We start from the raw sequence: 19,195 nt of genomic DNA, 5'->3' as shown, positions 1-19,195 counted from the left end.
AACAATAATAATAATAATAATAAAATGTATTATTATTATTATTATTGTTGCTGTTGTTATATAAGACCTACTACAACTCATGGAAAACATTAACAAAACAAAAGACCCAAGAATTACCAATAGGCTAGTTTAAACAAGTATGTTTTCAGTCTGGATTATAAAAACCAAGAATTATGAACAGGTCAGGTTAAGCAAGTACAGACTTTGGTCAAGTACCACAAGTGTTGTTAGCTTCTTCGTCATGTACTTGTGGAAATGCCTATAATAATAAGTTACTTAGGTGTAAACGTAAGTATGGAGTGATTAGGTTCACTGACTCCAGTGTGTCTTGGATAGCACACTGTTGGCTTGCTGCTATTAGCTGAAAGGAGTATGCACTTCTGTTCAGCAGTCATAAGGAAGTAATGTTTCAAGAAGGAAAATTAGACGTTGTGTAAATAAGCTGATAGAAGATAAAGAGCTGGTTGTCATAAAAGTGTAAGCAGATTCATGGCACATTGACTGAACCCCCCAAATCAAAACTGAGTTAAAAGAACAAATAAAATAATTAGACTGTTTTAATTAGCCAGATTAGCTGCCTAAGTTTTAACAGCAGAGAGGCTAATAACAATTCTAAAAAAATAAATAAATAAAATAGATGCCACACTTTAAAGACCATCTTTATAAAACAACCTTCATTGTTCTGTTTGCAATTATTTAAAACCAGAGGAGCAGAAAGAAGCCAAAAGCAGTAGAATATTCCAGAATATTTTCTGATTTTAAAAATCAAAGGTGATTTTGGGGGAAACGTGAAAGAACAAAAGCAAGGATGCAGTCGTGCACCCTTGAACACAAGTGCTGTGCATCTCTCCTGTGGGAAAGTGTGTACTCTCTCAGTTCTGTTCACAAAAGGCCCTGGAAAGTTCCTGAATTCAGAGGGCCATCTGTCTGTATTACTTTACATATTCTTTCACCACAAGGACCGGGTGTTCTTGCATTTCATGTGGTTCTTCAGAGGCGCACTCCATGACAGCACAACAACAAGGGGGCAGTTCCTCTTTCACAAGATGGCTGCCTCAGAATGAAGGGGGAAAATGCTTATCTGTCTGTCTTCAGCAGTCAGACAAGCAGGAGAAATGGGTGAAAAGACAATACCAGGTTACTGGTTACTGCATATCTATGTTTCAGAAATACAGACAAATATTTTTAGCTATGTTTTTTTAAAAAAATTATAAATGTAAATTTTCTCTACAGTACTAAAGAATGTGTTAGTACTCCTCCGGGCATGTAGGCACAGTAGTGCAGTAATGACTTCACAGTTAATAGTGGAGAACTGTACCTGTACTACATTGCAAACGTGATTATGCGTTATTATTTTGCTTATAGAGATAATATTAAAATAAGCCCAAACACTGTACAAGAAGTACAGTAAGAAATTCTGAATACCTCTCACTTCACCCACACACAGCCCACTGTGTGGCCTTTTACTGGTGATCTGAGCTCACACAATACCAAAAATTTAGATGGTGGGTGTGATCTCTCCCACTAGATGTCCCCTGCAGTGAAAGGATTTGTCTCATTTTGCTATTTTAATAGTCAGTACTGATTCATAGAGTTTCAGAAACTAGTTTTCCTTTTGAGTTCACAACAAACTGAGTAGCTTAATTCTTTTAGTGTCTGCTTTATCTTGTCTGCTGTTACGTTAATAAAATAAATGTATCTTTTATACTAGTTCTGCAAGGTCTGACCATGTGCATCACTGGGTTAAACTGTCCATTCGAGGCCACGCTGTGGTGCCTAGAACATGTGGTGCTTTAGCTTTGTGCGGTATGGGTCATCTCCTTTCAACAACAAGGATGCGCCCCGATCACTGTAGTGTTAGGAAGATCAACAGAATCATATGTCTCACACTGCATAGAAACATGGCATGAAGCTGAATAAACTCAGTAGCACTAATGGTAGAAGTTTATGCGCATTGTGCACAAGATTTCCTTCCAGTTTGTTACAGGAAAAGCACTTGGAATAAACAGCACTTCAGGTGTTTATCGTAATCACTCAGAGACTGCACTCTTCACTAGAACATGTCAGAGTGCTCTGATGATCTGACTAGCAAATCAGAAGGCTGAAGGTTATAAAGCAATGTTACTTTAACTAGAGCAATCGTCTTTCTGCAGATGAGAAGTGCTCTTGATATGTCCTGACGCTGACTACAAGCATAGTGTTTTTAAAAAAGCTTTTTAAGTTTAGTCTTCTCAGTTAATGGATGTCTTGTTTATGTGTTGAATAGAAGCATGCAGCGTTTAAATGTCAATGCACAGCTCTTGACATACATGAGACCCAGAGGTTGTTTACTTCTTGTGGTTTAGCTTTGTTCTGTCGTTGTTGGGAAATGTCTCGTTTCCCATCATGGGCGCAAATACTCTCTTCCTGCTCAGAAATTGCAATTTGTACTGATCTAAGATCACCGTGCCTTAGTTGTGTCTAAGGCATAACTATTGTGCAAGAAACAGCAAGACTGCTTTCAGAACTGAAGACGAGGAAGAGATAGCTTTTCGTGTGAAAGGCTTTGTACGACATTTAAACAGAAAAAGGAGTGCCCACATAACACATACATGCACATACACACACGCACACAATATTACTAGTACTTTCACTCTCTCAACAGCCCTTCCCCCCAGGGTGTATTTGTCTTCATGAGCACAACCGTCTCCTCAGTGCATTTGCCACTGGTGTTCAGAGGGCCTCTAATTAGCAACCCCCCTTTACTGGTCAATCATTACACATGCTGATGTTTTCCCCTCACCTCTTTGGATGGCTGGAGTGGATAACACTCTTGTATCTGTTGTCCCGTGGCTATTCAGCACACTGACAAAGCGTACCAGTGTTTCAGATGCCGGTACAATATTGTACTGCCCATCCTACCTGTTGCTGTTTAAATGGGTGATCACCTGAACCATTGCTTTAGCATTTGCTGTTCACAAATGAAGGCCACTTCTGGAAGAGGAAAATGCTGAAACAACAAATATGCAATAAGTAATAGTGTTCAGGCATGACTAACAATGTTAATGGAAAGAAATGGAAAATCTACTGATGTCTCACCGGTAACCTATGGTGAATGTAAAGGTTGTTACTTTTAAAGTGATGAGTGGGAAGAAAACAAGTTTTTAGCACAGACCAGCATGTCGTCCACCCCCATTCAATATTACATTCTGTACTTTGTTCACCACAAGAAATATAACAATAGAAACAATTAAAGAAATGATAAACCAACTAGTCTGGAGCATATACGAAATGAGCTAAATGCAATTAAAGGTTCTCTGAAATATATACAAATAAATATAGACAGGGAAAGCCATTTTTAATGTCATGTTTTGTGTTTCTTTGTGGGGGCTGAACTCTCCAGTTAGTCAGGTTTTAACAGCCCTTTGCTCAAGGTAAGGTCTGTGAGTCAAATAAAGCCACGTCAGAATGTGTCATCGTAAAAGACAAACAAGTTGAGACTGTGTTACCCAGCAGTACTAGGAGAAATCAAAATATGGCACGCATGAGATAAGAAAGGCATGGAGCCCAGATGTACATCCACTCCATAAAGACTCTAATATCACTATGACCTTCTTAGTTAATGATTGAATAAAGTGGATGAGATGAACATGACCACATTTACCACATTGATCTTAACTAAACATCTTAATTCAGATAAAAACAGAGGCATAATGTAGTAATATGGTAAATTTGTGTGACAGCTCTGGCTAATAATAATCCACTTGACCGCAGTGCTGCAGAGCAAGACCCACCTACCTCATACAATACCAGTGAAAGGAATAAGACAAATCATAACTTTTTAAAATTTATTTTCTGACCTATGTGAAGTGTCTCCATAGAGAGCATTGAGCAGTGAACTGGGGGAGTTGGAGTGTGGGATTTCTTCTTGTTGGGTCTTGTTGCCATGAGACATCTGTATTTCCCTTCCTCTCCACTCATGCTATACCATGCTACCCCTATAAGTTGCATTTACACACTCTAATGAGACAGTAGATAAAAGCCTTCTTTGCTCTTGTTATTCAAACTACAGCAATACCTAGTCTGACCTCTAGGCATGTGGCTACAATGTACTATTGGTTAAGGTTAACAGTCTTTCCCTTTATCTTTATTTTAACTCCATATTCAATACCAATCTTTCAATTCAAACAATGCACTCCATTTTGGGATAGAAATCAACATATTCTATAACTCACGTACTTAAACAGTGGATGTAGGTCAGTAAGAACACATGGAAAGCAAATCATCAGTGACTTTTTCATTACTTTTGTCACATCATTTAGATCATCATTATATTAACACACTCACTTCTGGATGATCCTGGAAAACAGAGACAGATTAAAATTAAATATACGTACATTCTTAGAAGAAAAAAAAAAAGAACACTTCAAAGATTCTTCAGTGGTTCTTTGGATAGTTATGAGTTCTCAGCTTTCCAAAAAAGTTATATTAGGAACCCTCTTTAATCAGGAAACACTCTGTTGTAGGAGTTTACATAGAACCTTTAAGGATTCCTCAGAAGTACTACTGAAGAACCCTTAAGGGTTTTAGATTTAACTTTTTGCCTGTACTGTGTACCTTTAGTGAGTACACAGTGAAAGGGAAAGAAAACAAAACTGTCAAAAATTATAATTCATGTTTTCAACTTATTTTTAATCTATCTCTTTGCCATTGTATTATTTAGAATAAACCCCTTTTCTAGTACTATTGTAATCACATGTTTTCTGTATAGAGAAGTAATGCAGGAAACAATATAGCCTGAAATAAATGACCAAACAAAAAAAAATCCAACATGCAGAAGTAAAACCTAATAAACAGGCAATATTGACTAGTTACTGCACTAGCCTACAGCCTGTATATACAGCCTGTACACTTTTCCTATATTTGTATTTAATTAAACCATATGAAATGTGAAAAAAAGAAAACACTGGTTACAGTATTATGTCTGCTTTAAAATGTCTTCATTGACTAAAATGAGTATAGCAGCTGCTAACACATTTGTGAGTCTTGGGAATTTTATGGCTGTTTTAGCCAGGAGGCCAGCTTGTTGCTCAGGAGCATTGTATGCAGGACCACATATGGGAAAGCCATTCTATTATTATTTCCCTTAACACTAATCAGGATTAGGATTAACGTTAATTGTTAACTGGTGCATGTGAAAGACAGAAAAAAATCTCTGCATGTAATGAGCTCAACATGAGTGGAACCCTAGTAGGCCTGATAGTACTGCAGTATATCCTGTGTAATGTGTGGTTTTAATACTTTTTTTTTCAAGTCTGAATGGGAAAAAATGACCTTCTCTCAGTAATGCAGCACCTGTTGGTTTGCTTCTCACTAAGTGTGTTATTCCATTATGGTAAAATGACATTTTCTCCTTCTTAATTTTAGAAATAATGTATAGAACATTTTAGATGTATAATCTATGTAGCTAAAACACAATGATGGAAATGCAGCTGTGGGATTCTGGTCATTAAATTTATACATAAGCAGATGAAGAGATCACTCTTGTTTGCTTCTCATTCTGTGCAGCATTTCTTATGGGCTCAGTAAGGAATACATTAGCTGCAATTAGGGGCAGGTAGAGAACTCTCTGCATTAAACCTTGGACCTTATTGTGTATGTAACTAAAAGCCACAAAGATAATTTCTAAATTTTTACAAGACACGTATGTCATTGAGATGGATTCAAAAAAGCAATTTGCAAATGTGTCATAAACATGAACACAGACTAAACATTTATTTGCTTGTGTATAAGTAAATTGCACAGTAAACTCCAGAATACCTATATCTTTATGAAAATATTTTTATAGATTATTAATGGTACATATATTTAAAAATATTATATATATGGGGAGCACAGGGGCGCAGCAAGTAGTGTTGGCACCTCACAGCTCTGGGGTCTCCAGTTCTGTGTAAGTTTTTCAGCATGTGTGGGTTTCCTCTGAGTTCTCCAGTTTTCCTCTCACCTAACGAAAAGGTCCCAGGTGTACATGAGTGTGGGACTGGTGTCTTATCCTCGGTGTACTCCTGCCTCATGCCTAGTGTTGAATCCAGAAAATAGACTCCACATCCACCACTTCCCTGAGCAGGATAAAGCAGTTACTTAATATGGTTGAATGAACAATTCAATATCAAAGAAATCTGATCAATTTCTTGATCATGTAAGGTAATACATTCAATCCCTAATAAAAATTTTCCCATCCCAATAAATTATTTAAACTGTCATCCCTTTTGAACTTTCTTTTATGGCCCTGATTGTTTTCAATGGTATTTATTAACAGTTTGTAAATATTTTAAATATTCATTAGCTGACTCATGCAGATACACAAGCATCTGTGTCTTTTGTGTTGAAAGTTTTTTCCTTTTCTCTATGATGTTTAACATGTGCTTCACATGTACTCCTCTTTTTAAACATGACAACTTTTAGGTATTTTTTGTGGGTGTCAATAATTTGGCCAAACTCTATTTTCTTCTCATGACTTTTTATTAAAAACATAAGTTTACATAATTTATTTTTTTCCCCAGAAACTATGTAGTGGAAATTTTGAATCATTGTGTGGAATGTTTATATTAATTTAATCAATTTGGCCCATTCTCTTTAAGGGTGCCAACAGTTTTGGACAGCTGTGTATATGTGTGTGTAAACGTCTGACCTTTTCTTGCCCTTAAATGCTCGCACTAACTCGAGCTTGAAAAAAAAAAAAAAAAAAAAAGGTGTTCTGCGGGAAAGAAAGTCCTTGTGTGCAGCTCACACACCCACCCTCACACACACACCCTCACACATACACACACACGCACGCACGCACGCGCGTTCTCGAGTGGGTGGTTGTTTTGATCGGAGAGCAACAAGTCAGCGGGTTCAAGAGTGGGCGGGGCTTTAAGGCTTCCACTGTGTGAACGCGGCCACTGCGTCTTCCGCTCGCTTCTCCTCTCCTCTCCCAATGGCTTTGCTCCGTCTGTCCTGCGACTCACCCCAAGAGCGACCGAGCAGACCAAAACACATGATGTACAGACGTCATTTTACCCCCACAGTCCTGCAAAACCCAGCGCGCAACAGTCCCCGAATGTCGTTCAGCGCTTGTCCTCTGGTGAACCCGGCGCTGCCGAGAACATCCCGTTCCTGTGATATTAATAGCTCCCCCTGCGTCACAGGATTGTGCTCTGAGTGCCGCGCTAGACACGCGATGGGACTCAGCACGCGCGTGCGTGCGCGCCGCAGCCACATACACAGTTATGAAACACACAGTCAGCAGCAGCAGCAGTGTGTGCACCAAAATGCACCTCTCACTGCTCGAAGCCCTATTTCTACCTTCAGACTCCAACTCATTACTAATCGGCAGATTCATATATTTGTGCATAGCTGAAAATTAATTTTACAACTAGCCAAATGATGATTACACGCTGAAAGTACACCTTGTGAATGTGAAATATAACAACTCCTAATTAAGTTAAGGCTATCTTGAAAAAATATCTTCAATTAGTGTTACATTACAGTTTGAATTATGCATATCTGGTATGGAAGCCCAGAACTGGAAGTGCTATGTCCTTATTATGATATAATATCTCATTATTTTGGCTTAATAACTAGTTCAAAGCTTGTGATTCCTTTCTAATTTTGGAATTTCTACCAGTCAAAATTTCCACCAATATGCACAAGTCACTGCTTAAACTGCCTTGTGAATGTTGACTGCAGACATTTGACACTGGAGTTCGTCCAAAACTGAGTTAAACTGCTGGTGGCTTTTAAAGATAAACCAGCTTGCCTTAGTCAGCAGTTGGCTGTATCTCTAGGCCCTTACATGTATACATAAACGTAATCCTGTCATCTTTGTGTTCGCTGCACTCAACAAGAGCATGAAAGGGTCAAAGGGTAGCTGCATTTCAGCAAAATTACTTTGCAGCCATGTGACTTTAGGTAGAACATGTCAGAATGGCACACACAGTTTCTGCATTTCTGCAGCTCTGCATGGGTATGAACAACTTAGGCAATGTGATATGACCTTCAGGAAAGGACTGCTAATATTAAGTGTCTTAAATCAACACCCTTTTCTATCCAAGGCTTGTGAGATTATTACTAGGAGGCTGTTAGTTTCAAAAGCAATGAAGCATTTTAGCTGACTGGAAACTGTGGCATCATCACATCACACCCTCTATTTCACAATTAGCCTGTGAGAAAATGTGCCCTGAGGATAGGATATTACACAATTAGCATTTGGCATTTGATTTACTATCAAATATATTAAATAACTGAACACTAAACATCAAAACAGTTGATTTAATATCAAATTCTAAGCTTTGTTTTAATAATTTAAACAGTTTTGGCTTATGCTATCTAACAAAGCAGCATAACCGATGATGGTGACCTCATCCCTTCCCCCATTCACAGGCTTCATAGCACAGCTTAAAGTTGAGTTGCACTGGGAGCTTGGCCCAGCCCCTGGGAAAAGAGGAGGATAGTGGAAAGGGGGAGGAAGGGAGTGAGTGAGATAGACAGACAGAGGGAGGTAATTCTCTCAGTTGCTAGCCTCAATGTTTTGCAGAGTGGGGGTTTGATTTGAAACTTGGCCGAGCTTGCTACACAGAATCCAGGCCAACCGTGTCAATGCAAAGTTCTTTATTGCATGTTCGTTTGATTAATAACCAGACTTATCACACTGTGGAAGTGTATTTTCCATGCAAGTACATCTGTACACCACTTGATTTTCAGTAAGAGGGAACAAAGAGTAGGTGTTGACGCACGTCTAACCACTTCCTCTAAAAGTTCAATGTCATATCCCAGTGACCTTATGTAATACTAGACACGCATTACAAAACTGTACAAGATTCATGCTGTGGCACCTAGTGAAAAGCTAAAAGTTATCTAGTGTTGTTTAAGGAGAAAAATATCTCATATGGTATATCTGCATATCTGTATATGTCTCAGTTCTGCGTAGTTTATCAAACCAGCAATTACAGGCCTTAGTGACCCACATCAGTGCTCCACGGCTCAGCACAGCCTCACCCAGACGATAGGCACCATGCAAATTATAGTGCAACTCCAAACACGCCCACTGACAATTATGAGTGAGACATCAGCCCCTATGGAAGGCGAGTGCTCTGTCTCTGTACCAGACAGAGGCACACGGCAGAACTGGAATGACAACTGTGTGTACTGAGCCTTTGAGTCATGAAGTGCAGGAGTCTCACCTTTTATTTCTTTGTTTTTTTTATTGTTATTATCTTTGCACGGGTACATACTGTACCGTCAACATAATACTGATATGTGTTTTTGTTTTCTTCCAACCTCACATGCTCACACTGAATGTCAAGCTCTTATCAAGGGTATACTGTTCGCAAGTAAATCAGTAAATGCCCACAAAAAATAAATACATAAAAAAGATACACATTATAGTGGTTGGATATCTGGGTGGATACAGTGTATTAAAGTTATAAAAGGTAAACAGTACACTCCTGGTTTTATGGCTCATGAACGACTCATAATTACTTTCAGTGGAAGAAGTAGTATTTAGAAGTATTTCAGAAAATAATTTCACACTAAGCACACAACCTTATTTCACCATAGATACTAGACTGATAATCTGATTAATTGAAAGCTGCTTATCAGTTCGTCAAGCAATAGTTTGAGCAGTAGTTTAAAACATACCTGACATGCCTTGAAAATGAATCAGTGCTTGCCCCTTCCTAATTTCCTCTCTTACTGCTTATACCACAGCCCTGTTGAAATCTCAAATCTGATTGGTCAGAAGGTGTTAATTAACTTTCAATAACAGCAGTTTTGACAATACAGTAATTTAAATCATAGGTTTGTATTAATGTGCTTGTTCGAATGTGTTTTTGATTCCAGAGTAATACCTCATTCACAGGCCCTTGCATGACCAGACAATCTACATAATGTAAGGCTAATAATAAACATTAAAACATGTTGTCAGAAAACACCAGTTTAACATTTATGGAAAGAGTCTCAAGTGTCAGAAGTCTGTAACAGTCAGGAAGGTAACTCTTCAGGACAGAGGAGTTTGCACTTTCCAGGTTCTCTGTAATATGACAAGCTGTGTTTGTGTCTTATTAACTTCAGGAGAGAGAGAGAGAAAGAAAAAAAAAGAGAGGCTGATGAGGGAGAGATTGTTTATAGGTACTATAATACAGGCGATAACAGGAACTAACTTGTCTGACAGGCATTCTACAACATTAAGTGTAACTATAAACAGTTACGTATGACATCATTCAATAATAAATTGTAATCACTAGCAAATCACTACGGTATAAGTGGATTATTTTCCTATAACAGCAAACCCAGTCATTTTTTAAAAATTTCTTATATAGTATTTGTCACACAGAGGAAGTTGACAGACCTTTAAAATTAAATAACCAAGATAAGCAACTAACATATCATTTAAATGATAAAATTAATTAATGTTATTCAACACACATATCCTTGTGTGAAACGCTGCTCGTTGACACTTTAGGATACACTTTAAAATGACTGCTAACAAAACATAAATCTCTGACATTACTTTTGAGGAATTTTATTCCACTCTTCTTGACTTCTTCATTTAGGAAGATTCCGTTGGGTTTAGGTCTGGAATTTAATTAAATTATTATTTTTTATTGCTTTCTAACCATTCTGACATGGACTTGCTTTTGTGTTCAGATCATTGTCTTGCTTGTTGACCCAAGTACACTTTAGCTTCAGCTCATTTCCTTTGATCATGGCGTAATGGGCTTGTTGAGTCTTAGAACTGGCAACTTAACCTCAAATACATGAGGTTTATATTGAGCGGCACAGCAATCAAGCCTGGCTGTGTTCAGTCAGCTGACTCTAATTATCCCTTTGAGTCGGTTGATTCAACTGGGAAATTTTACACAGGGCCGATTGGTGCTGGATAACCTTGTGCATTTAACATAAAGAAAAATCATTTAAGTTTCCTCGATTCAAAGGAGATTTTGATTAGCAGTGTTTTGTTCCTGGGAAGACAGTAGACCATTTTGCACTCTTAAAAGGGGAAAAAAGAAGAAGAAGCAAATAAACAGAACTGGGAGTGCCTAACAGAAATGGCATGTCCTAATTTAGCAGCATTAAGCTAACCAGGAACACACCACTCCAACTGACTGGGCTAATTGTGATAGCTAAGCTAACAGCTTAGCTAATGTTGCTTCTTCAGCTGTAGCTATTTGACTTTAGATTTTTAGCAAGTTTGACTACTAATGTTAATTTAAGTGTTATCATGCACTTAAAATGGAGCACTAGCAAGTTAGACCAACTATTATACTGTGTAAACCAGTAGTCAAGATTGCTATCAAGCTAGCTAACCACCTAATTATTGTGTTGTGTAATAGCTAATGTTACTAATTGTGCCAGCAAGTGTTTGTGGCAGCTTTTCCAGTCATTTTGCATATACACCATCAGTCACACTCAGAACTGAATCAAAATTTTCTGACACTTTGTCATTGTTTTTTTTTTCTTTCTTTTTTTAAATCACAGTTGCACTAAATCAGCTGCAGGTAAACACATCACATTATGTGTTCTAAGACCACCAATCTCATCTCATCATCAAAAAATTCTTTTAAGACATGCCATTTTTGTCTGCGACAGCAAAATTGGGCCTAAAATTACACATTGTAAAGCCAGTTTTACAAACTTTTCACAGGTACTTAATTACCTCCCACCTCTTCAGTTAAGTGAAACAGCAGTTTTCAGATGACTTTATTTTCCACAACTAACATACAAGATCAGCAACTTCCTAATGACATCTTTGTTCAGACTAGCCTCCAGTAAGCTGCTCATGTGTGATCTGAAGCCTGTTTGAGCAGGTAGTCCTATAGATTGTGCACTCACCTAAACCATAGCCAATTATCTCAACTCATCCTGATTAGCTGGGGGTCTCCGCACCATCTGTAGCTCAGATCACCCAGCTCACTTCCAATTAATTGAGCCACATATAAGGCTCCATAAATATAGGGCAAGACAGCTATCATCAGCAAGATTAGACAGATGCTAATAGACTGTCTCTAAGAGGGGCTTTCTCAAGGTTCAAAACATCTTGACTAATCCATGACCTGGACAAAAACTGTTTGTGCTGCCAAAAATACTGAATTTGTGCTGAGTGCCACTTTTGTAAACAGGAGCAAACAAAGTTTCAGTGCTGCAATAGTTTCCCTTTTCTTCTGAAATCTTGTGCAGAAAGCCTTTATCTCTACTTTGTGCCATACATTTCCAGAAGATGACACTATGCAGTATGTACATTTTGTGGGATTTTTATAGTTGTTATTTTCATTCCCTTTGCCTCTTATCCTTGCATCTTAACTGTGGCCTGTAACCAAATGAGTCAAGAGTGCTTGCTCCTCTGATAAACAGCAATTGTCTTTGGCCCTATCTCCACCCAAATGTTCCTGTGCTGTTTGTCTCTAAGCTAGATAATAACCTGCCTGCATGATCACAGACATATTGGTCCTTGTTGTAAGCTCCGCAGTGCACCCACAATTACATGCTTCACATTTCAAGTGTATTCATGTTTTAAAGCTGAATAAAAGGGTTATGCCCATGTCAGAACATCCAGGAGTTAGTTTGAGTATGGCAAATGCACCATGCATTATAGACTAAGGATATAGTATATTGCAATGTCACTAATACAAAATATATTAAAATTACTTTCTGCCATAATATGCTTTACCACTGATTTACTGGTGTATCAGCTACTAGATCAGTATATGTAATAAACTGGTACTCATTGTATACAGTTAGGTATGTCCAAATATAGTGAAGTGAGGTGAAGTCACTTGTGGCCAAGTATGGTGACCCATACCTGGAATTTGTGCTCTGCATTTAACCCATTTGTGGATGGGTGAACACAAACCCGGAGCAGTGGGCAGCCTTTTTTGCCCCCACCTACAATACCTGCTGGACCTGAGACTCGAACCACGACCTTCAGGTCACCTTCAGGTTGCAAGTCTGACTCTCTAGCTCTCTCTCCACAACTGCCCCCAATAGTATGCAATTGCCAGATTATTAGGTATACCTATATCTACTAAATGCATGCTTCCTCCCACCTCCGAAAACACACCAGTAGGTGAACTGGCTATGCTAAATTGTCCCTGAGTGTGAATGAGTGTGTAAATGTGTGGGCCCCGTTATGGCCTGGTGTCCCGTTCATGGTATGGCCCTACCTTGCGCCAAGTGTTCCTGGAATAGGTTCCTGATCTACCCTGCCAGTATAAAGCAGTTACTGAAGATGAATGAATGAATGAATGATTACATCTAGTATATCTAGGACTTAATATTAGTAACTGATAACTTGGTGTATATTCCTAACTGTTGCCATAAATGATCTTTGAACTCAGCAGACCTTTCCAGATTTGTTTCCAGGTGCTTGGACAGCGTTTCTATTTTGCCCATAATGACTGTACGTTAGAGAACTTTATTATAAAAAGGAACTCAGTCTGCCTTACATAATACAGTATAAAGATTATATCTTCCAGTATAATTAGGCTAAGAGGAAACAAACAGTGACCTTCTGTAAAATCCTGTGATCATGATATATCCAGATTGAGATTGTCAGGGTAATCAAACTGCCACAGAAATGGATATTGATTTTGTGAGATTACAATTCATGATGCTATTCATTCGTATTTATTAAAGCAGAATAACAACTGTCAAAAAGTGTTTGTGAATATGAAAGTGCAACAGAGTGCAAAAGTTTGTATACACTTGTATGCACATTTGTATGGTAAATGAAGACAAAAATATAATTTATAGGAACAAGACATTTAGTGGGTTAGGTTTCACAAATGTTCCTTCATTAATATAAGTAAAAATGATTAAATAATATATGCAAAGGTGTTAGTAGTGAAAAAAAATTCAATAGTTTGCATCTCCCTTTTTGAATGTGATAGAAATATTCTCTAATTATGTATCAATATTGTATAAATAGTGATACTGGGTATTGGAAAAAGTCAGCTTTCTATGCTGACCTAAATGCTTGTTTGTTTTTTCTTCTTCTCATATATGGGGAACTTAGGGGTTTTAAACTAGTGTAAGAAGCAAAAGTCACAATGCTCAACAACAGCACACAACAACTCTGGGGTTATTTTAGTCTCTGCTGTCTTGCAGACGTGGAAATGACCATTGTTCCTCTCAGCAGTTCACTGGTGACAAATATCCAGGCAATACACTGGAGCTTGTGGTGTCTACAGCAAAAGATAACCAAGCACTGTTTGCAAAAGTTTCAATGGCTGTTTCCACTGCTGCCCTTTCTGAAGGGCCTCTGGAAGAACAGCACAATGAGGGAAAAAGTAGTTGAAATAATGTGCTTAATCCAGGCCTCTCAGGTCCACCATCTGGCTCTGGGGACTGTGGATTGTGGTTTGATACTGGAAGTTTACACAGCTGACACAAGCACTAAAGGCCTTGAAGTTCTCTATTCTCCACAGTCTGTGAGGCAAATCTTCTCCAACTGAGCCTTGAAATAGGGCTAGACCAAAGAAGACTTAGTTTACTGAAATCCCAGAGGGTTTGAGACACTTCACACCAGAGAGAGAAGGCCCTCCTAGTCGTGGATAAATTGTGACATCCAGCTGAATAGAATAGGGGTGGGTGAAAGGTCATGGTAAGCTGCTGGATTTATAGCTTGTGGATGACTGAGCAACATGCCCTCAATTCCCTCTGCTGGTGAAAATTGCTCCAAAATTTTGACCAATTTGCAGTTTCTATTATAACAAATCATACTGAGGTTTGAATATGGGGAGCTGGTCCAATGATTTTATCAAATTCTACACAGGGTCAGGTACAAGAGAAGATGATAATCCTTCAGAAGGATTTCCTTGCCGTAATAAGTTTTTAAGAACTGTTTACTTTGGTCCTAATTGGCAATTCCTGGGACAGAGAGAGAGGGAGAGAGAGAGTCAGGGAGAGAAGAAACGAATAAATATTTTGCTAAACAGCCAAAACTGTGGGCTATGTCCAAAATACCACTGGACTAACACTGGTTTAAAAGTGTTTCACCTATACAGTGCTCTCTGGTTGGGGAAATTTTGTTCAACTGCAACTTCATCAAAACAGAAGTATTGTGTAATATTTTGTTCATTGTATTTTGTATTAAACAACCTGAATATGACTATAATACACTTATCCCAATATCAATTTATGCTAAGAAATGATGCCATATTTTATTATTATTATTTAAAGTGGTTATATGACAAGGCTGAGCTTCAACCATAGCCTTAGGTCAAACTTTAATCCAGCCACAGGTGGCACATTTTTTTCTGCCATCTGCAGATTTCCAGAGCCACTCCTCCTTTTGTGAGCCTCAAGCACCTCCTCTCTGTTGCTCTATTCCTTCTCCAATTCTCCTGACTCCAAGCCACCCCCACCCCATCTCTGTCTAAAGCATGCAACAGGGGCAGAGCCTGACACCTTTCAAGCTATAAAGATATACACGCCACCACAGGAGGAGTTTCACTTCATGGAGAACACCTGCTTAGTTCAGTTGGTTCAAACCCCCTGGCAAGTAGTTGCAAATTATTGCAGGTTTAATTGTCTTTACATACATACAATGATATAATGCTTTTCTTTTTCTCCCTTTCTTCCTCTGTGCCCTGATCAGTCCTCACAGGAAACACTCAGTCATCCTCATCATTTTTCCTCATTTTTACTACTTTGTTGGGGCTTGCTCAATGGCAGCAACTCGACAAAACCAGCTGCTGAAGGTCCTCACCCTGAAAACACGGGGTCCTCCCTACTCATTATCACAAGTGCAAAAACAAATGTAGCTTCAGCAGCATTTGTTTTTATCTATCAAAGTGTCTATGTTGGCGTCACCTTCAAATAAATCATTTCTTTGTCTCTTATATCTTTGAATGTTGTTTCAGTAGTTAACAAACAAAGCAAAGAAAAAAACTCTTTTTAACTTGTCCCAACCCTTTACTTTGTGCTTAAATTTTTTTTTAATTTGTTCTCAAGCCTCTGTGTCAATGATGTTGAATGCATTTATTGACACTAAAATGCTGTGAAGTAGCAGTACTCACTATGTTTTTATCAACTCATAAGCTTCTTTGGGCTGTTAGTTCTGGACAGTTCCTTGACAACAGGAAAACATTGCCAAATGTTGTGGCCTCATTGTTGCCAGGAATGCAAAAGGAAATGTTTGCAGAGGTAAACACTAAAAACGATAATGACTATACACTCATGGCCCATTACACAATCAGTATGATGTAAAAAAAAAACAACAAGTTCTACGTCTTCACAAGATAGAATAAATGCCAGTGAGTGTGTAGACAATGGACTAAGTTAGAGGGAAGTGTGTATGGTACTGATACTGTCACAGATATATAAAGATATGGTGTGTAAACCTTCTTTTGCTTTTAACTAGGCACACACGCACTGTATGATAAAAGACATAATTATATACACCGATGATTATGCAGTAATGTACCTGGATGGCTCTAAGGTCCACAAAGGGCACTATTGTACAATATTGCCTGACTCTGTTTTCAAACAGACATTTGATACATTTAACATTATAGACACAATTGATGTATTGTCACCATTATGTCATGCATAACTTCTATGTCTAAATAAGTATATGAAATTGTCATTGGTTTGGTGTTAACAGTGCTGTGACCCTTTAAAACCAGAATTTTCAGAATTCTGTACATTTCTCTTCTGTTTTAATTGAAATATTAAACTGATTTATTGAACCTGCATTTTGGACACAGGTTATGTCCAGTACTCCACTTTCCAGACACAGAAAAATCTTTGCAAACACTGACTAGGTGATGTGTCCTAACATGCCCAAGTATCCTTTCCATGCTAAAGCCTCTTTTCCCCTCTGGAGTCTCTCAGACTGGGTTCAGTGCTTGACATACATTCTCAATAACCGTAAAGCGAAACCCAAACAGAGTAAAGCTTATCTCTTACCACGTACCCATTACTCTCGCTCTGACGTTACTGAAACCAAAGCCGAAAGATGTTTTTGTTTTCCTGACAAGCCTATTACAGTCTTTAGCAGTTTCAAAATTTTGAACACATTCACATGCTCTCTCACTGTGTCTGTCTCTCTTTCACACACACACACACACACACACACACAGGCAGTTAAGGGACTGAAGTCAATATGCACTCATTGTCCCTGCAGGGCATGTAGTCTGTCTCCATACCAACCAGGTGGATCTGTCGGCTCTCACAGGTAAGGCAGACACCTGCTGCATTATTGACTAGCCATGCAGGCCCACAACCACATGTAATCTGATCAAATAACAGTATCCCTCCTCTTGTCTTTTGTCTGCTTCATTCTGGGACATAAGGCCACTGAAAAGACCTAAATGAGGCCCCTTTTGCATGCTGTTTTTCCATAGTTTATTGCATATGGAGCCAATTTTTGGTTTCAACCTGCGTAACAGCTGTTCCCTATTTTCTCCCTTCCCCGCCTTCAACAATGAGACATGTCACGAAGAGAAAAACATTTGCAAATTAACAAGTAGAAATCACAACAATACAAGCATGTGAGGTGCAGGATGGGCTACATGGAAAACAACATAGCCCTCTGTGCACAAGTTAGTGCTTGTCAAGACTTTTCCTCTCTGAAGCAAATAAAAGTTCTGTTAGGATTAACCCCTAACTGTCAAAACTGGGAATTGAAAAGGCAATGAAAAGGCTCTGAGCTTTGCAATTAGCACACTTGTTCATGACAACAAGCTTTTAATTAGGAAGAGAAAGAGTGAGACAAAGACAACTGGAGAAAGGAGGTAGTGGGCATGGAGAACAGTGAAGACTTTGACTACCAGTTCTAGGACTCACTGATGAGTGGCATGAATTACCCTGACATTAAACCCTGAACTTTGACCCCTAACTAGCAGTCCAGGCCAGTCGCTTCACCTGCTGTGGCCTTAATTACATGAAGCACATTCGTGTTTTGCCTGAGGAGTGGAATAACAGTTTAAGAATAAAACAAATTTAAAAAAAAAATTAAAAAAAAGAAATAAAGAAAGAAAGAAAGAAAGAAAAGTAAAAGAAATTTAACATGGACTCAGTAAACCATCGTTGTCTGGTGTCATTTAACCAAATTGTTTAGACATATAAATCGTTCAGACAAAGGACAAGAAGGACAATGAGGTCATGCTATAGCTTCTCTGTGGGGTTGATCAACTGAGCAACTGCACCTCTTGCGCGCCCTCTGGTGGATAATAATAATAATAATAATAATAATAATAATAATAATAATAACAACAACAACAACAACAACAACAACAACTACATGGCAAAAACACTCCAAAAATTCACAGAATGAACAGTAATATCAGTGCTTGAAGATTAATATTCCAAGATTAAACATTCATGATGGCCTTTATGAAAAAACAATAATTCGTAATTACCTTGAATTTTACATTAAGCTAAGGTTTTTGTTCAGGCTTCAAACAAGTTCATAAAAGTTGTCGAATTGGTATAAAAATATCAGGGTAGAGGTGTTATTGTTAAACTGCTCTGGAAATGCCCTAGACCCCATTTAACAAGGAGAAGAAGGCTAAAATAAATCTTAGCATGCACAGAAAACAACAACACATGAACCAGTTAGTCAGCCTGCTAATGTAACAGTCTATAGTCAGGTTTCAGCTCTCGCTGGAGTGTTTCCTTTGCCAATATTTGAAGGTTTACAAGGAGTTCACAATTTCTTTTTCTTTCTTTCTTTCTTTCTTTCTTTATGCATTTTTTTGAAAGGCAGATGGCATGGTATGCTCTTGCACTCCAACTCTTTGAAATAAAGGTTCCAAACTTCATGTTTTATACCTTTAGTGTCTGTGTTTTTTATAACCTGGAAAGGTGCATGTAGTATGTCTAATTAGCTTTTAGAGTAAAGAGTGGTCCTTAAAGTCCAATTAAGTACTTATATCATTTTTACTATGTTCGCATTTCCAGGTTAAAAAATACTTACTAAAGGTACAAAACATGTACCCTTGATGGTACCACCCCAGTGACAAGTGCCCCTCGAATCCCTCCCTGCGTTCTAAGCATTTCAGGATGGGCTTATGTTAGATGGCTGGTTTGCACACAGACAGAAATGTTACTACAAGAGCACTTAAAGGCTTCTTAAAACCTACAATGCACTATGTATCATTTTCAGGGACAGCTGAATGATAATTAGGGTTTAAAATAGGTGTTTGAAGCTGTTATTACACAAACATGGCCT

General features: G+C 38.3%; 1 protein-coding gene across 2 annotated transcripts in view; it reads left to right on the top strand.

Annotated features, from left to right (window-relative positions):
* The window catches only part of otud7a (OTU deubiquitinase 7A), an 83,240-nt gene extending 66,282 nt beyond the window's left edge, over positions 1–16,958 (top strand). The window contains exon 13 of one of the 2 annotated variants that reach the window (XR_008302303.1): positions 15,289–16,958. The gene's annotated coding sequence lies outside the window, so the exon portion shown is untranslated. Of the gene's footprint in view, positions 1–15,260 lie in introns of both variants that reach the window. The other variant, XR_008302302.1, reaches the window with a different exon arrangement.
* The last annotated feature ends 2,237 nt before the right edge of the window (positions 16,959–19,195 follow it).

The sequence above is a fragment of the Pangasianodon hypophthalmus genome, chromosome 9, assembly GCF_027358585.1.
Source record: "Pangasianodon hypophthalmus isolate fPanHyp1 chromosome 9, fPanHyp1.pri, whole genome shotgun sequence".
NCBI classification, from domain to species: domain Eukaryota; kingdom Metazoa; phylum Chordata; class Actinopteri; order Siluriformes; family Pangasiidae; genus Pangasianodon; species Pangasianodon hypophthalmus.
Note: the sequence above shows the minus strand (reverse complement) of the source record. Positions and strands in the feature narration are given on the sequence as shown.